This window comes from Mercurialis annua, linkage group LG8 (genome assembly GCF_937616625.2).
Source record: "Mercurialis annua linkage group LG8, ddMerAnnu1.2, whole genome shotgun sequence".
Taxonomy (NCBI): domain Eukaryota; kingdom Viridiplantae; phylum Streptophyta; class Magnoliopsida; order Malpighiales; family Euphorbiaceae; genus Mercurialis; species Mercurialis annua.
In genome coordinates this window covers 10,809,606-10,827,509 of record NC_065577.1, presented here as the reverse complement: position 1 = coordinate 10,827,509, position 17,904 = coordinate 10,809,606, and the positions used below count along the sequence as shown (strand labels likewise).

Below are 17,904 nucleotides of genomic sequence, written 5' to 3'. Positions count from 1 at the left end.
GGAACAAATCTCTACTTAAACGGTGATCGGGTGGAGAGTTTGCATCGACTACTGGAGATTGAACGCGGAGACTCGAAATGACCACTACCCACTACCGTACATTGATCAACTGATTGAAAGAGTGGCGGGTCACAAATACTATTGCTTTCTCGACGGTTATTCCGGCTACAACTAAATTTTGATCTTTCCGGATGACCAAGAGAAAACGACGTTTACTTGCCCTTCTGGTACTTTTACTTATAGACGGATTCCCTTTGGATTGTGCAATGCCCCCGCAACGTTTCAACGATGTATGACCTCGATCTTCAACGATATGATGTAGGACATAATGGAGGTATTTATGGACGACTTTTCCGTTTTTGGTGACTCATTTGATGGTTGCTTGGCGAATCTTGAGTGTGTGTTTGCACGATCTGAGGACACTAATTTGGTGCTTAATTAGGAGAAATGCCATTTTATGGTAGAAGAGGGTATTGTGCTTGGGCATAGGATCTTGGAAGCGGGTATTGAGGTATATAGGGCGAAGACAGAGGTCATTGAGAAGTTAGTTGCTCCGGTTACGGTTAAGGGAGTCCGGGCATTCTTGGGCCATGCGGGTTTCTATCCTCGGTTTATCAAGGATTTTTCATCTATTGTGAGGCCTTGACGAGCTTGTTAGTGAAGGATGCTCCTTTATATTTTACAAAGGAGTGTCATGAAGCTTAAATTGAAAGAGGCTCTTGTGACCGCTCCTATTATTTAATCTCTGGATTCGAGCTTGCCTTTTGAGCTTATGTGTGATGCAAGCGATCAAGCTTTGGGGTGCGTATTGGGTCAAAGGAAGGATAAGAAGGTGCATGTGATCTACTATGCTAGCCGGAGATGGCGGGGGCCCAACTTAATTATACTACTACCGAGAAGGAAATGTTGGCGGTAGTCTTTGCCTTGGATAAATTTCGACAATATTTGCTTGCCACCAAGTGCATCATCTACACCGACCATGCCGCTTTGAAGTATCTTTTCACCAAGCACGATGCCAAGCCAAGACTAATCCAATGGATCCTTCTAATGCAAGAATTCGACATAGAGATTCGTGATAAAAAGGGAACGGAGAATGTGGTAGCGGACCACTTATCGAGATTTGAGAATCCGGAGCAAATTCCTATTGGTATGGAGATTAACGAGTGATTTCCGGACGAAACACTTATGGTGATCCGGAAAATGGAAACTCCATGGTATGCCGATATCGTTTATATTCTTTCCTCTAATGTGATGCCCCCGGATTTGACACACCATCAAAGGAAGAAGTTCCTTTCTGATGCCAAGAGGTTTCTTTGTGATGAGCCGTATTTTTTTAAGGAATGTGGAGATGGGATGTTGAGGCGATCTGTTGCGTTGAAACAAGTGTTGCCCATCTTGGATGCTTTTCATACATCTGATTATGCCGGCCATTATGGAGTGGCGAGGACCGCCGCTAAGGTGTTAGAGAGCGGATTCTTTTGGCCTACCTTGTTTCGTAACGCTAAGGACTTCGTAAGCCATTGCGATAGATGCCAAAGGGTTGGTAACATATCTAAACGGGATGAGATGCCTTTGACTTCCGTGCAAGAGGTAGATATTTTCGATGTATGGGGGATTGACTTCATGGGACCGTTTCCAATATCGCATGGGAACTTATATATTCTAGTCGGCGTGTGCTATGTGTCAAAATGGGTGGAAGCGGAAGATCTACCTACTAATGACGCCAAGGTGGTTTTAAAGTTCCTTAAGAGGTTGATGAATAGGTTCCGTACCTGTTGAACAAAAACCCAACTTGTAATACTCGGTAAATATGAGATCGAACCCATAAGGAGTGAATTAGGAGCAATTGATGAGAATGAATTTTAGTTATGATTCAATTCGTTTAGCGAAACACAAATGGTTGAAGTTTCAAGTAAGATTAACAACTAAATAGGCACTAAACAACTAAACAATTAAACTAACAATTCAAGCAACTATAATAATAACGAGTTTAATCAATAAGTAAAAGGTGTCTAGGGGTTGAAATTATTCCTAGGTCATGCATACATAGTAATGGATGAATTGGTATCTAGCAAGGGCCGAGTTGTGCCTAGCGCACCGTTCCCGCTCTCCCGAGCCTCTAAGAACGACAAAATCAATAATCAATTAATCAATTAATTCCTAACTCACTCTCGTGATACTAAACAAAACCAATTACCCAACATCAATTAATCAACAAACTCAAGGTCACCTAAATCCTAATCCACTCTCATGGTATTACAATCTAGGCTTCTAATTCCAAAGTCTATTCACCTAACCATTTCTCAATGAGTCAAGCAAACACTAAATCATGCATTAGATAGCTAAGCTAACACAAGCATTAGAAACTAGAATTAGAACAAGCATTTAACCAATCAAACATACCAATTAACACAACATGAAGGAAATCATCTCAACCCCCAAACATGGGGAATTAGCTACACATACTAAGGGCTAAATTAACAAAATCATAAATGGAAGATATGGTTAAAGACTACTTACAATAAGATGAAAAATCCACAAATAAGAGTTGCAATAGAAAATAAAACTTGTTCATCCAATAAAGCTTCAAAGATCTCAACAATGGTGGAAATATAAAAAGCTGGAAATTCTATTGAAGAAGAAGACTAAAACTTAGGAATTTCTAAAATTAGGAGAAGATTCAAAAGTACACCAATAGAATAAAGTCTAGGGAAATCTTTTTAACCTAAAATAGAGGTAAGGTTGCTTTTATAGTACTTACAAAAGAAGGAAAAAGACAAACATTCATTTACACATGTGTTGGGCCCAAAATAGCAAATTAATAAAGCCTTGTTGCATCTAGAAATCAGATTTCCCCTTTCCAGCAAGCCCAAGCTCGAATCGAGCTCCTTGGGCTAAATGAGGAGCTTGATTCGAGCAACCATTTTCTGCTCCGGATCGCGATCTTCAAACCTTCGTAACTCGGTGTAGAAATGTCCGATTGAGTCGATTCGTGAACCGTTGGAAAGCTTAGGACGTCTACTTTAACTTTTATGAAGATCACGAATTCATTTGAGGCTTCTAGCTAGTCCAAATTGGTCAAATAGTGCACAGGGGTCAGCTTTTCAGATTTGCAAATGAGCTTCTGCATCGCTTTTGTCGTCTTTTCCAACTTTTGCACCAAAATGCTTCTGCAATGCTCCTAAGTACCTGAAATATTAAAACACGTAATAAGGCATTTGAAATACCATAAAACCGTGATAAAACATTATAAAAGCATGCGAAAACGACACTTTAGATAGGAGTAAAATACTCCTATCAAACCTCCTCACACTAAATCTTTGCTTGTCCCCAAGCAAGAAATGAACTTAGGCAAATCAAACGGTAACAAACCATGGCGATCTCGAACAAGTATCAACAAATGAACTCCTATTCAACAATGGTTCAAATGATATTGTCTAAAGTTAACAACCACTAATGATGCACATGAATGCACTTTTAATGACAAAATGTGATGACAATTAGACTACACTTTCATTGGCTAAAGATTCTTGTTGAACAAATCAAGTCATTAAGATCATCTAAGGGACATGCACTACTTGGTCAAGTGATAAGAGAGCAATCAAGGAATAGCAAACATAGGCATCAATTAAAAGCATATTAATTCTCACAAGATTCACTCTAACACACAAGTGTTTGGGGTGTACACAATTAGGCTCAAGAAAATGCTAATTCACCATAGGCTTGCTTTTAGTCCGATTCTCCCCTACTTAGTTCGGTAATCAATTGCTATCATATGGTCTTTTGTATGGGTTGTAACTTGGCTAGGGGTTAGGGGGTAGGTAAAGAGGGATAGTTTGGCTACAAAAATTTACTTGACGACTATATATTTGATCACATTTATTTGTCTAACTTGAAATTTTCTTGCACATTTGAACTTCATCTTGATTTTCATGCCTTTTATTCAACTTTTCTTTTTACTCTTTTTTTTTCTTGATCTTTCTTTATTCTTTCTTTCTTTTCTTTAGGCACATAATTACCTCTTTGCTCATGCTTTTCCTATTCTTCAAGTTAGACAAACTTCTTAATAGTTAAGAGTCATTCAAGTCACATTTTTGGGGTATTTTCAAAGGATAAATTGTTGAAGGGATGGTGTGTTAACATGTGTTGAAATTTTGAAAGAAATGGTTTAAGGCTCAAAGGGGGTGATCTAGTGGTAAGGGTTGGCTTTTTAAGTGGTCTTAACAAAATGGTGATCCTAATGCCATACTCATTTAGCAATCGACACTCAACTATATAGTCTTAAATGGACACCAAGCAAGTTCTAGGAATATAGCACACAACATCCAAGAATTATAATCAAGGCTCAACATTTTAGAAAAGAATGTGGTGTTATGCACTTATTTAATTCCTATATTCACATGCCAATCATGCCCAATTTTATTCACAAATGACACAAAATTTTCGAAAATTTGCACATCATGCATCCATATCCCAAAACACCTATGATGCTCACAATTGTTTTCACCAAAGAACATTTTCACCCAATTTTCATCAAAATTTGTCATATAAAAGTATTTTCATCAATCAATCATCCTTAGAAGTTGTTTAAATTAGACAAACACATTCATGCCAATAAAGATCGGGAGATGTCACAAGTTGATAAATTTCTGAATCCCGCCACAATCACAAATCTTCAAAACATTCACTATCATGCTTAGAACAAAGATTTAGCGGAGGCGACTCGACAACTAGACCACTAACACAACTAAACAACAAAACAAAATAAAACACACTAAAGCATAAAATAAGATAAATTTCAACTAACGACATACAATTGACTAACCCTCCTCACACTATTTCGAACTTAGTCCCTAAGCAAGAAATATAAAGCAAAATTGTATGAGTTGAGTTAGAGAAATGCAAATCTTGTTTTAGTCGAATTCTAGTGGTTCGGGCGATGAAGTTGGAGATGGATAAGCCGGCGCCCCGGGGCATTGAAATAGTCACGTAATTTCTCCTCGTGGCGCCTTTGTCGATCATGAAGCCTCTTTTGGCGATATTCCATACGTGCCCACATCTTGCGTTGATCCTCCATGAATCGGAGTTGGGCGGCTTCAAAGTCATTCCTTGTATCCACATTAGGAGCGGGAGGCTCCCATTGCACGCCCTCCGGTATTGCTCCTCCTTCGGCGCTTGTTCCGGCCGCATGTTTGTCTTTCCGTCGCAACGACTCTTTAGCTTGCCTCGGCTCTACTTCTTGCCTTGGTGATGCGCGCAACCTAGGCGGAATTGGTTCGCCGGGATGTGCTTCTACCCAATTATCGTGCTTGTACTTTCCCACAACTCTTTCCTTCCTCACATACCCTCCGATTCTCAAGTGATCCATGTCTATCATTCGTGGCGGTTGAATTTGATACTTGCTTTCATCAAACTCCGGATCTTTTCGTGGCAAAAACAACACCAACCATCCGAATCCTTTCTTCTTTTGAGCTTTAGGCGCCTCTTGGAGCAACTTCATCAACCGATATTCCAAATGCACTTGCTACTCTCGCTCCGTTGCGTGATTCAAAGCTTGCAAAAGGAACAAATCCGACCGCGCTACTTTGTGATGCTCATGGCGTCCATAGAAGGTGTAGCCGTACCACTTAAGCAAGATTATGGTGGCAATATCCCGAACCTCTTTCAACTTGGAAATGTGTGAGTCGTAACTTAGTTTCCCCGATGCCTTATTCCATATCACGTTTGCATCAAAATCGCCCCCATCCGACAACTCTTTCATTCCTAAATCGGTTAACCCAAAGTCTTGATACAAATTGATCATGGAATATTCCCGCTCCTTGCCGTCCAACCGAAAGGTAATAGAAGTGTCGGTGGTGGCCTCAAGGGTAGTGAAGAATTCGTATGTGAGCGCTTCGCATTGCTCGTGCGGTATCCTTATCAACTTATCAAGAAAAAGGAATTGAATAATATCATTCAACTTCTCATCAGCCCAATTTCTCCATAGTCATCCAACAAATTTCATAAGCATCGGTGACACCGAGTTCTATAAGCTTTTCATAGCGTTCACCCTCACTAACCGAGCGGATTTCGAAGGGTGCCTTGTATTTCCGTGAGAGAGCCCCGGGAGTGGTTGTTTTCTTTGAGGCACGGATATCTCGGAGCGGAGGTTCTTCTTGAAATTCTTGCTCAATGGGAGGGATGGATTTTTGCTTGGAGGCTCGACTTGCTCTTGTATTCCGAGACATTGTAGAATGAGGAAAAGGGTGTTTGAAAGTGTTTTTAGTTTTGAGTTTGGCTTTAGTATGGTGGAGATAGAGTTTGGGGAATATTTTTCTAGAAGAAAGAGAATAGAGTTCTTGACTATGGAGTTTTGGATAATTGTGGAAAAGAATTTGGAGAAGAAGAAGTGTTGGAGTTCTTTTAGTAGTAAAATTTGAAATGAATGAGAGGAGGGGTGGAGATTTTGCCATGCCATTAATTTTTGTGAAGTGTGTTTCTCTTTGGAAGGCCAAGATGCCTCCACCTCATCAATCCAAGACTTTTAAAAATCCCACCAATAGAAACATTTCAAATAGAAGAAGAAAAAAAATTCACCCCCCCCCCCCCCTTTTAATAAGGTGTAGCTCGAATCGAGCTACACCCCATTAATGTGTAGCTCGAATCGAGCTACACTTCTTTCAAAGGTAGCTCGAATCGAGCTCTCCTTTTTCCAATGAGAGCTCGATTCGAGCTCCCTTATACAAGGGGAGTTCGATTCTTTTCCGCTTTTTCTTCTTACCTACACATTCAAAACCAAACACATCGGCGTTATCTCGAACAAAAAGACATAAAATTAACAAAAAACAACATCTAAACAATCTAAAGAAGGTAAAACAACAACAACAAAAAATATTAAATCGAACCTCTTGGGAATGCCTCCCAAGTGCGCTTGTTTAAAGTTGAAAGCTCGACCGTCTCACGGTGGACTCATGTAGGAGTTGTGAAAGATATCTCATCTTCCACCCGATTCGTCAAGGGTCCAAGATATGGTTTGCACCGGTGGCCATTAACCTTGAAAGTTTCACCCTTAGAATTCTCCAATTCCACCGCACCGTGATTCGCCACATTCCGGATTTTGAATGGGCCACTCCATCGAGATTTCAATTTACCCGGAAACAACCGCAAGCGTGAATTGTAAAGAAGTACAAATGAACCAACCTCTAAGACCTTCGGGGAGATGTGAGCATCATGCCATCGCTTCGTTTTCTCTTTATAGAGCTTGGCATTCTCATATGCCATGAATCAGAATTCATCTAACTCATTCAATTGAAGCAATCTCTTTTCCCCCGCCTTTTTGAAGTCAAAGTTCAACTTCTTAATAGTCCAATACGCTCTATGCTCATGCTCTAGAGGAAGATGACACGCCTTCCCATAAACAATACGGAATGGTGACATACCGAGTGGAGTTTTGTAGGCCGTCCTATACGCCCACAATGCATCATCCAATTTCAAAGACCAATCTTTTCGGGATCCATTCACCGTCTTCTCAAGAATTCTTTTCAATTCACAGTTCGAAACCTCAACTTGACCACTCGTTTGGGGGTGATAAGGTGTGGCGAGCCGGTGATGCACATTGTACTTCCTCATAAGAGCTTGAAATTGCCGATTGCAAAAATGCGAACCGCCATCACTAATGACCACTCTAAGGGTCCCAAACCGATTCACTAGCCGCTTAAGAAAACTCAACACCACTTTAGCATCGTTAGTGGGCAAAGCCTCCGCTTCCACCCATTTCGAAACATAATCCACACATACCAAAATGTATTGGTTTTTGAATGATACCGGAAAAGGCCCCATGAAATCTATACCCCATACATCAAATATCTCCACTTCTTGAACCGAAGTCAAAGGCATCTCGTCTCTTTTTGAGATATTGCCTACACGTTGACACCGATCACAATGGTCAACAAACTCTTTGGCATCACGAAATAAGGTTGGCCAAAAGAACCCGCTCTCAAGCACTCTAGCGGCGGTTCTTGCCGAACCATAATGTCCGGTCTCATGACATGAACTCAAAATGGGCATCATTTCCCCCAAGGCCACACATCGTCTCAACATTCCAAATCTACATATTTTTAAACAAGAAAGGTTCATCCCACAAGTACCTTTTAACATCGGATAAGAACTTCTTCCTTTTTTGGGATGTCAAGTCCGGAGGCATGACTCCCGATGAGAGGTAATTTGCAAAATCGGCATACCATGGTGTCTCCACTTCCCGAATCATCATAAGTGTTTCATCCAGAAAACACTCCTTGATATCCTCACCTATTGGAATTGGTTCCGGAATTTCAAATCTCGAAAGGTGGTCCGCTACCACATTCTCCGTACCTTTCTTGTCTCGGATTTCTACGTCGAATTCTAGCATGAGAAGAATCCACCGAATGAGCCTTGGCTTCGCATCTTGCTTAGTGAATAGATACCGTAAAGCGGCATGGTCGGTGTATATGATGCATTTCGACCCAAGCAAATATTGTCTAAACTTGTCGAGGGCAAAGACAACCGCCAACATCTCCTTTTCGGTAGTGGTATAGTTGAGTTATGCTCCCGCCATAGTTCTACTAGCGTAGTAGATCACATACACCCGCTTGTCCTTTCCTTGCCCCAACACGCAACCCAAATGCTTGGTCACTAGTGTTGGCAATTAATCGCAAGTGTACGATATCGCTCAAGTAATATAACTTGGAAGACCAAGTATCGATCCCACAGAGATAATGGACTTAATCACTAATTTCAAATATTCTTTAATCGGCTAGCTAGAAAAATCAATAGGATTTTGTAATTTAATTAAACTAATATAAACTGAAAACAAATAATAAAATATGATTTAAAACAATAAGATTAAAAAGTTCAAGGATTGGTAATCCCAAATAAATAAGTAAAATTATGGAATAGGATTTCTTAGTGATTTTATCGCGAATCGAGCTATTCTAAAGCACCGAATCCCGCCCTCTCAAGCCTCAAAGATCCGAATAAAATTACAACCTAATTAACTAACCAATTATTAACTCGCTCTCACGATATTAAAACTGAATTAAATAATCAAATTATAATTATGAAGCAAACTCAACGACTACCTAAATTCCAACCCGCTCTCACAGCGTTTTTCTTTAAGTTCTTAATTATCTATGTCTATTTAATTAACAATCTCTCAATTAGTTAACTAAACACAAACTCATGAACTAAGTAGCTAATTTAATCCAAGCAATAAGATTAATAATTAAGACACGAATTAACACTAATCCATCCAATCCAAATAATTACCAATTTATAAGTTCATGTCAACCCTCGAACAAGGGTTTTAGTTACTCATATTAAAACTGAAACAAAACAAGAAGGATGATGAAGAAGAAAGCATAATTAAACAATAAATACCGGAGTTGTCAATTTCGGAGAGAATCGTCTTGATTAAGCTTGAAATCTTCAACAATCGTCTTGCAGAAACTAATTATAAACTACTTATAAACTGCTGGAAAAAAAAACTAAACTAAAAGCTATTTGATAAAAACTAAATTATAACTAATGTAATCTAAATTATTCTACATACTAAATTAAGTCTAGTACAAGGTCTTTATATAGTAGGAGAAGTTCCGGAGTCTTCTAATTCGTATTACAAATCAATTTGTAACAGGAATTGTAATTGTAATTTGAGGAGGAATTTCAGTCCAATTCAAAGTCTGCTGCACGCGTAATTCTCTTCTTTCCCGTTCGGGAAGCCATAGTCCCGTTCGTGACATGCCCAATTTTAACATGGTTCCCAAACGGGAGCTTCGTTCACGTTCGAAAAAACAGAAACCGAAAGCTTTGAGATGTTGATTCCTTCTTGAGTCCCGAACGAGACAAGGCCTTCTCGTTCGAGACTCATGCTCATTCTGCATGGTTCCCGTTCGAGAAACCTTTGTTTCGAACGGGAACAACCTATTTTTGCTCAATCTCGTTCGTGAAACTTCAATTTCTTCGTCCGCAAACTACGCTTTACTCGTACACGCAATCCACCATAAATTTGCCCCAAATAGTCGTTTTTCACCTAATTTCCACTGAAACACTAACAAACACTATTAAACATAAAAACGCCAAATAATGTATAAAAATAATACTACGCATGATGAAAAACCGAGTAAAATAGACCTTAAATATAGGAGTAAAATACTCCTATCAAACCTCCTCACACTTACCCTTTGCTTGTCCTCAAGCAAGAAATAAATCTTACTCTACAAAATATGTTAGCAAATTTAGCACATTACTTATTAATAAATCAATAATAGAAATCCCCGACCCTATGAATAATATGAAAAACAACCTTCTAAAACCGACAACTAAATAATGATGAAATCAAATAACAATAATAATTTTATGACATAATTCAATATAACAACGGTTACTAACTCATTAGTACAAGGTCAAATTGAATCACACTTCAAGCTTCACTATCACTTGCGGGACATGGAAAATAATCAAATTTTTTCCACTTAAGCAAATCATAGCACAATTTAGTAGAATCCGAGCTAATGGCATCAATATAATAACAAGTGTTTAGGGTATATATAATCAAAAGGAAAACTCACACTTGAAAACATGAATACTCACCATAAGCTTGCTCATAGTCCCGGACTCCGCTACTTGATTCGGTAATCAACAAAAATCATATGGTCTTTTATTGAGGTTGTAACGTGGTTAAGGTAAAGGGTAGGTAAAAAGGATAAAACAAAGGCTAATTATCAACTTAATAAACTATTTACTACTACTATTAACTTCTAGGTCGATCTAACTCCGCTTTTGCGTTTATATGAACTTATAACTTTCTTTTCTTTTTGAATTACGCTTTACTCATTGCTTTTTTTTGCAATCTCAGAATTTTTTTCTTCTTTTTGAAGCTTTTGCTTGCAAATTTCTATCTCTTTTTATTTTCTTTCAATCTTTTATAAGGCGTAACTTTATCTTTTAAGCACAATGTAGTTCACTTTTTCTTTTCACTAATCTCGAGTTTCGAATCACCTATATTCATCATAGTCATAACAAAATATATTAAGACGATAAGGTAAACAAAAGAGGTAAAACATAGAACGGTAAATGGTAAAATATGGTAAAAACAATAAAAAAGTTTAAGGCTCAAATTGGTGTAATCTAGGGAATAAAGGGTAGTCTATTTAAGTGGTCTAAAAGAAAGGTTATACCTAATTGCCATAATCATCTAATTGTTGAAAACTCAACCGTGTAACTTTAAACGGACACCGAGCAAGTTCTAGGAATAAAACATGAAATCAACACTCACAACAAGGAAATTAAGCTCAAAACTCTCAAAAGTGTGTAGTGTTATGCCATAAACTCAATTCCTACAAGAATTATGCTACTTATGCCAAAAGTTTAAAAACGATTATAAAAATAAACTATGGACATGTCATGAATCCGCATCAAGTTATTCAATTATGTTTCAACGATTTGAACAAGTCTTAATTTTGAATTCACCCTTATTTCATCGGATTATGTCAACGAATTATTAAGTCATTAAGCAAGCATCACTTATCAATTGTCGAATTAAGAAGTCGCGTTCATACATTCATTGATTTGGGGAAATCTAAGATTGACAAATTTTAAAGATAACACCAAATCAACTAACACTTTTTTCATACTTGAAAGACAAAGATTTAAACCGATACAAGACATTGAAAATAAACTACTAACACCCTAACAACACCCTAAAACAATCTATTAAAGCATAAAAACACAAGAAAAATAAAATAATAATAAAAAACAAACACATACTAACCCTAAGAAAATATAATAATAATAAAATAAATAAAAAATCCTAACTAAACGATATGTTTTTCCCCCATCCTCACACTATTTCATGCAATGTCCTCAGTGTAATGAAATAAAAAAAATTGAAAAACATGAGTGTAAGATGAAAGGAAAATAATACCTCTTGGGATTGCCTCCCAAGTGCGCTTTAGTTAGAGTATGAAGCTTGACTCTTCGCGTAAGGTTGCTAAAAATAAAACCTAACATGAGGAAGCCGTCTTGGTAGCATCTTCTCCCTTTTTTTTCTTGTTGGCTCCTTCGAATAAAACTTGGATGATATAGAGTATGCGTGTACATTATAGTAGGGAACATGAGGAGTATGAATCATATTCATATATTTAGTATTATTTCCATCATACTCGGAATCAAATCCTTCTAAGAATGGATCTTTGAAATCAACGGTTTTATTAAATTCCTCGTAGAGTACCGTAATACCAAATTGCTCTCCACTTTCATTATTTAAACTCATGGATGTTGTAATTGGGTGGAAAATCGGAGTTTCAAGTTCACCATCCTCACACTGTTCTTTTTCGACCTCTACATGTACCTTTGTTGGATGATGTCCAACTAAGGCATTGACATATGAAATTTCAGCCATCTCATCCTCACTATTGATCGGCACATCGTCAACTTGAACCACCTTCGTAACATGCGGATTGCCAAGTGATTTTCCGCTTCGAAGCTCAATTACTTTTACTTGCTCTTTTAGATTTGATTCTGTTGTAGATGGTAGACCACCTTGAGCTATATTTTGAATCAAAATAGCCAATTGAGAAATTTGCGTCTCAAGACGGTGGTTGACGGCGGCTTGATTTTGGAAAGTGGTTCTCATCTCCTCAATTAATTCGTCAATCTTGCTCTCCCCATCTTGATTTTGATATTGCTGAAAATCTGGTGATTGTTGTGGTTCATTGTTGGAATTGAAATCCCATTCGTTTTGATGTGGATGATAACTTGAATTAAAGTTAAAGTTTTTATTGAAGTTCTCCCAAGTATCGTTCCAACCATAAGTTTCACTAGCTTGCCATTGATCACCCATATAGTTGGCATGTCCATTCCAATCTGGATAGAGTGCATGACACTCAGCTCGAATATGACCAAAATCCCCACAAATTTCACAGTTATACTGAAAATTTTGGTACTGTATATAATTTTGATTCCATGCCATTACTCTTTTCAGAATAGGTACACCAAAAAAAATGAGGATAAACCAATAAATATCAAATAATCTGCACACCCAAAAACAAGAACACCCCGCATAAAATCCAACAAAAAAAAAGAAAATAAAGGCTAACACAATCAAGAATATAATACTCTTAATTTATTAAGTACGCAATTGTCCCCGGCAACGGCGCCAAAAAACTTGTTGGCAATTAATCGCAAGTGTACGATATCGCTCAAGTAATATAACTTGGAAGACCAAGTATCGATCCCACAGAGACAATGGACTTAATCACTAATTTCAAATATTCTTTAATCGGCTAGCTAGAAAAATCAATAGGATTTTGTAATTTAATTAAACTAATATAAACTGAAAACAAATAATAAAATATGATTTAAAACAATAAGATTAAAAAGTTCAAGGATTGATAATCCCAAATAAATAAGTAAAATTATGGAATAGGATTTCTTAGTGATTTTATCGCGAATCGAGCTATTCTAAAGCACCGAATCCCGCCCTCTCAAGCCTCAAAGATCCGAATAAAATTACAACCTAATTAACTAACCAATTATTAACTCGCTCTCACGATATTAAAACTGAATTAAATAATCAAATTATAATTATGAAGCAAACTCAACGACTACCTAAATTCCAACCCGCTCTCACGGCGTTTTTCTTTAAGTTCTTAATTATCTATGTCTATTTAATTAACAATCTCTCAATTAGTTAACTAAACACAAACTCATGAACTAAGTAGCTAATTTAATCCAAGCAATAAGATTAATAATTAAGACACGAATTAACACTAATCCATCCAATCCAAATAATTACCAATTTATAAGTTCATGTCAACCCTCGAACAAGGGTTTTAGTTACTCATATTAAAACTGAAACAAAACAAGAAGGATGATGAAGAAGAAAGCATAATTAAACAATAAATACCGGAGTTGTCAATTTCGGAGAGAATTGTCTTGATTAAGCTTGAAATCTTCAACAATCGTCTTGCAGAAACTAATTATAAACTACTTATAAACTGCTGAAAAAAAACTAAACTAAAAGCTATTTGATAAAAACTAAATTATAACTAATGTAATCTAAATTATTCTACATACTAAATTGAGTCTAGTACAAGGTCTTTATATAGTAGGAGAAGTTCCGGAGTCTTCTAATTCGTATTACAAATCAATTTGTAATAGGAATTATAATTGTAATTTGAGGAGGAATTTCAGTCCAATTCAAAGTCTGCTGCACGCGTAATTCTCTTCTTTCCCGTTCGGGAAGCCATAGTCCCGTTCGTGACATGCCCAATTTTAACATGGTTCCCGAACGGGAGCTTCGTTCACGTTCGAAAAAACAGAAACCGAAAGCTTTGAGATGTTGATTCCTTCTTGAGTCCCGAACGAGACAAGGCCTTCTCGTTCGAGACTCATGCTCATTCTGCATGGTTCCCTTTCGAGAAACCTTTGTTTCGAACGGGAACAACCTATTTTTGCTCAATCTCGTTCGTGAAACTTCAATTTCTTCGTCCGCAAGCTACGCTTTACTCGTACACGCAATCCACCATAAATTTGCCCCAAATAGTCGTTTTTCACCTAATTTCCACTGAAACACTAACAAACACTATTAAACATAAAAACGCCAAATAATATATAAAAATAATACTACGCATGATGAAAAACCGAGTAAAATAGACCTTAAATATAGGAGTAAAATACTCCTATCAACTAGCATCACACATTAGCTCAAAAGGCAAACTCCAATCCGGAGATGAGATAATGGGAGCGGTCACAAGTGCCTCCTTTAGCTTCTCAAAAGCACCTTGACATTCTTTTGTGAAATCAAACGGCGCATCTTTTACTAGCAAACTTGTCAAAGGCCGTGCAATAGATGAAAAATCCTTAATGAATCACCGGTAAAAACCCGCATGGCCCAAAAATGCCCGAACTCCTTTGACCGTAGCCGGAGCGACTAATTTTTCAATAACTGCCGTCTTTGCCCTATCCACTTCAATTCTCGCCTCCGATATTCTATGCCCGAGTACAATGCCTTCATCCACCATGAAATGGCACTTTTCCCAATTTAGCACCAAATTTGTCTCCACACATCGTGCTAAAACCCGCCTTAGATTCGCTAAACAACCATCGAACGAATCGCCAAACACGGAGAAATCATCCATGAACACCTCCATTATATCCTCAATCATGTCGTTGAAGATTGAGGTCATGCATCTTTGGAATATGGCGGGTGCGTTGCATAGTCCGAAGGGCATTCGCCGGTATGCAAAGGTACCGTAGGGGCACGTGAAGGTCGTCTTCTCTTGATCTTCCGGGAGAATTAATATTTGATTGTAACCGGAGTACCCATCAAGAAAACAATAAAACTTGTATCCCGCTACCCTTTCTAACATTTGATCAATAAATGGTAGCAGAAAGTGATCTTTTCGGGTTACCTCGTTGAGCTTCCGATAATCGATGCATACTCGCCAACCGGCTACCGTCCTTGTGGATATTTGCTCTCCTTTTTCACTCTCCACCATTGTCATACCTCCCTTTTTAGGCACACATTTAATGGGACTAACCCACTCACTATCCGAAATCGGATAGATTATTCTGGCGTCGAGGAGCTTGACGATCTCTTTGTGCACTACCTCCTTCATATTCGGATTTAATCTTCGTTGCCTTTGAGTCGACTCTTTGACTCGTCTTCGAGATTAATCTTATGCATCACAATTTGAGGACTTATTCCTCGAATGTCGGAGATTTGCCACCCCATTGCTAACATGTGCTCTTTCACTACTTGCACAACCTTTCTTTCTTGATCCTTAGAAAGCTTATTTGACATGATTATCGGCAAGGTCTCATTTTCCCCAACAAAAGTATACCGGAGGTGTGGCGGAAGCGGCTTCATTTCAACCTTCGGGGGCAACTCCGAAGATGGTGGAGTCACACCATTGCTCTTGTTTAAACTTTCTGGCTTCGGTTCATCCTCTCTAGTATATTCATCATCCCCCGACCCGGAATGAAATGAAACTTGAGAGATTTGTTGAGGACAAATTTCTACCCTCTTTGCTTCGTTCAACAATTGCACATTCTCCCGGAGTTGCTCTTCCACAATCTCATTAATCACATCAATTCTCATGCAATCCTCCTGCTCGATGGCATTCCGCATCACTCTCTTCATATCAAACTCCACATTTTCCTCATCAATTCTCAAGGTGAGCTTGCCGGCATGAACATCGATGAGAGCACGCCCGGTGTTCATAAAAGGGCGACCAAGGATCATAGGACATTCTTTATCTACCGCACAGTCTAAGATCACAAAATCCACCGGAAAGATGAATTTATCCACTTTAACGAGTACGTCTTCCACTATCCCATACGGCTTTTTGAGAGAGTGATCGGCAAGTTGCAATACCATCGAGGTGTGTTTTACCGGTTGATCACCAAACAAAGACCTAAAAAGAAACAATGGCATCAAATTAATACTTGCCCCAAGATCACACAAACAATTTATAGCATTCATATTTCCTATGGTGCAAGGTATAGAAAAAAACCCTGGATCTTTAAGCTTTATCGGTAAGTTGCTTTGGATTATGGAACTACAATGCTCCGTGAGCGGTATTGTCCCACCTTGCTCCCAACTACGCTTGTTCATAATTATGTCTTTCAAGAATTTTGCATATTGGGGCATCTCCCGAAGTGCATCCGCCAAGCTTAGATTGATTTGCAATTTCTTGAAAATCTCAAGGAACTTGTGAAATTTTTCATTCCCTTGAGCTTTCCTTAACCGGCTTGGGAATGGAACCGGTGGTATAAACGGCGGCGGCGGCGGTGGCCTCACATAGGGCTCTTCAACCTCGATAACCACTTCCTCACATTCTGTTGGTAGTTCTTGACTTGAGCTCGCTACATCAACAACCACTTGAGGCTCATCCTCCTCAACAACATGCTTCTTCCCATTGGCTTTCTCAAGGTTTCTCCCGCTTCGGAGCTCTACCGCCTTAACTTGCTCTCTAGGGTTGTTTTTCGTAGTGGATGGCAACCCTCCTTGAGGTCTTCCTTGAAGCGAAATCGCCATTTGAGAAATTTGAGTTTCCAAATGGTGGATAGTAGAAGCTTGATTCTTCTCCCTTTGCTCCATTTTCTCTAACTTCTCTAGTACCTTGGAAAGCACATTTCCCTCATCCGTATACTTTTGTGGTTGGAATCCCGGACGGTGTTGAGGTCTACCACCATAGTTGTTTCCTTGCCCTTGTTGTTGGGGCCTATTTCCTCCTTGGAAACTAGGACCCGATTGTTGATTTTCTTGCACATTGCCTTGGCCCTCTTGATTCCTCCATCCGAAGTTAGGATGGTTTCTCCACCCCGGATTATAGGTATTCGAGTAAGGATCATTCCCTTGGCGTTGACCTCCCACATAATTCACTTGTTCGCTCCACGCTTGACCCGTGGCATAGCACTCATTACTTCCATGACTGAAATCTCCACAATGCTCACAACCTACTTGGACATGCGCAATCGGAGTATTCCGTGGAGCCACTTGCTTCTTCAAGGCATCAACTTGACTTTGCAAAGAGGCATTCATAGCTTTCATCGCTTCAAACTCCTTGGATTGGTCAAGTGTCATTAATGCCTTTTGAGCCGGTGGTCTTCTCCTTTCCGAGGACCAAGTGCTACTCACCATAGCCAATTTTTCAATCAACTCATTAGCCTCATCAAGCGTCTTTGCATCAAAGAACCTCCCGCGGCTGAATAAATGGTAGATCTTGTAATCTCACCCAAGCCATTATAGATCATTTGAAGCACATGCTCCCTTACAAGTCGATGATGAGGTACGTGCCTTTGGAGATCCTTGAACCTCTCCCAAGTTTCATAGAGAGATTCCCCCTCATATTGGTAATAATCAATGATGTCCTTTGTCAACTT

The 17,904-nt window shown here is 38.7% G+C and overlaps 1 non-coding gene across 1 annotated transcript; it reads left to right on the top strand.

Annotated features, from left to right (window-relative positions):
• Nucleotides 1-17,796: 17,796 nt before the first annotated feature.
• LOC126662411 (small nucleolar RNA R71) lies at nt 17,797-17,904 on the top strand. Its single transcript, XR_007635786.1, has one exon. It is a non-coding gene; the product is annotated as a small nucleolar RNA R71 (small nucleolar RNA).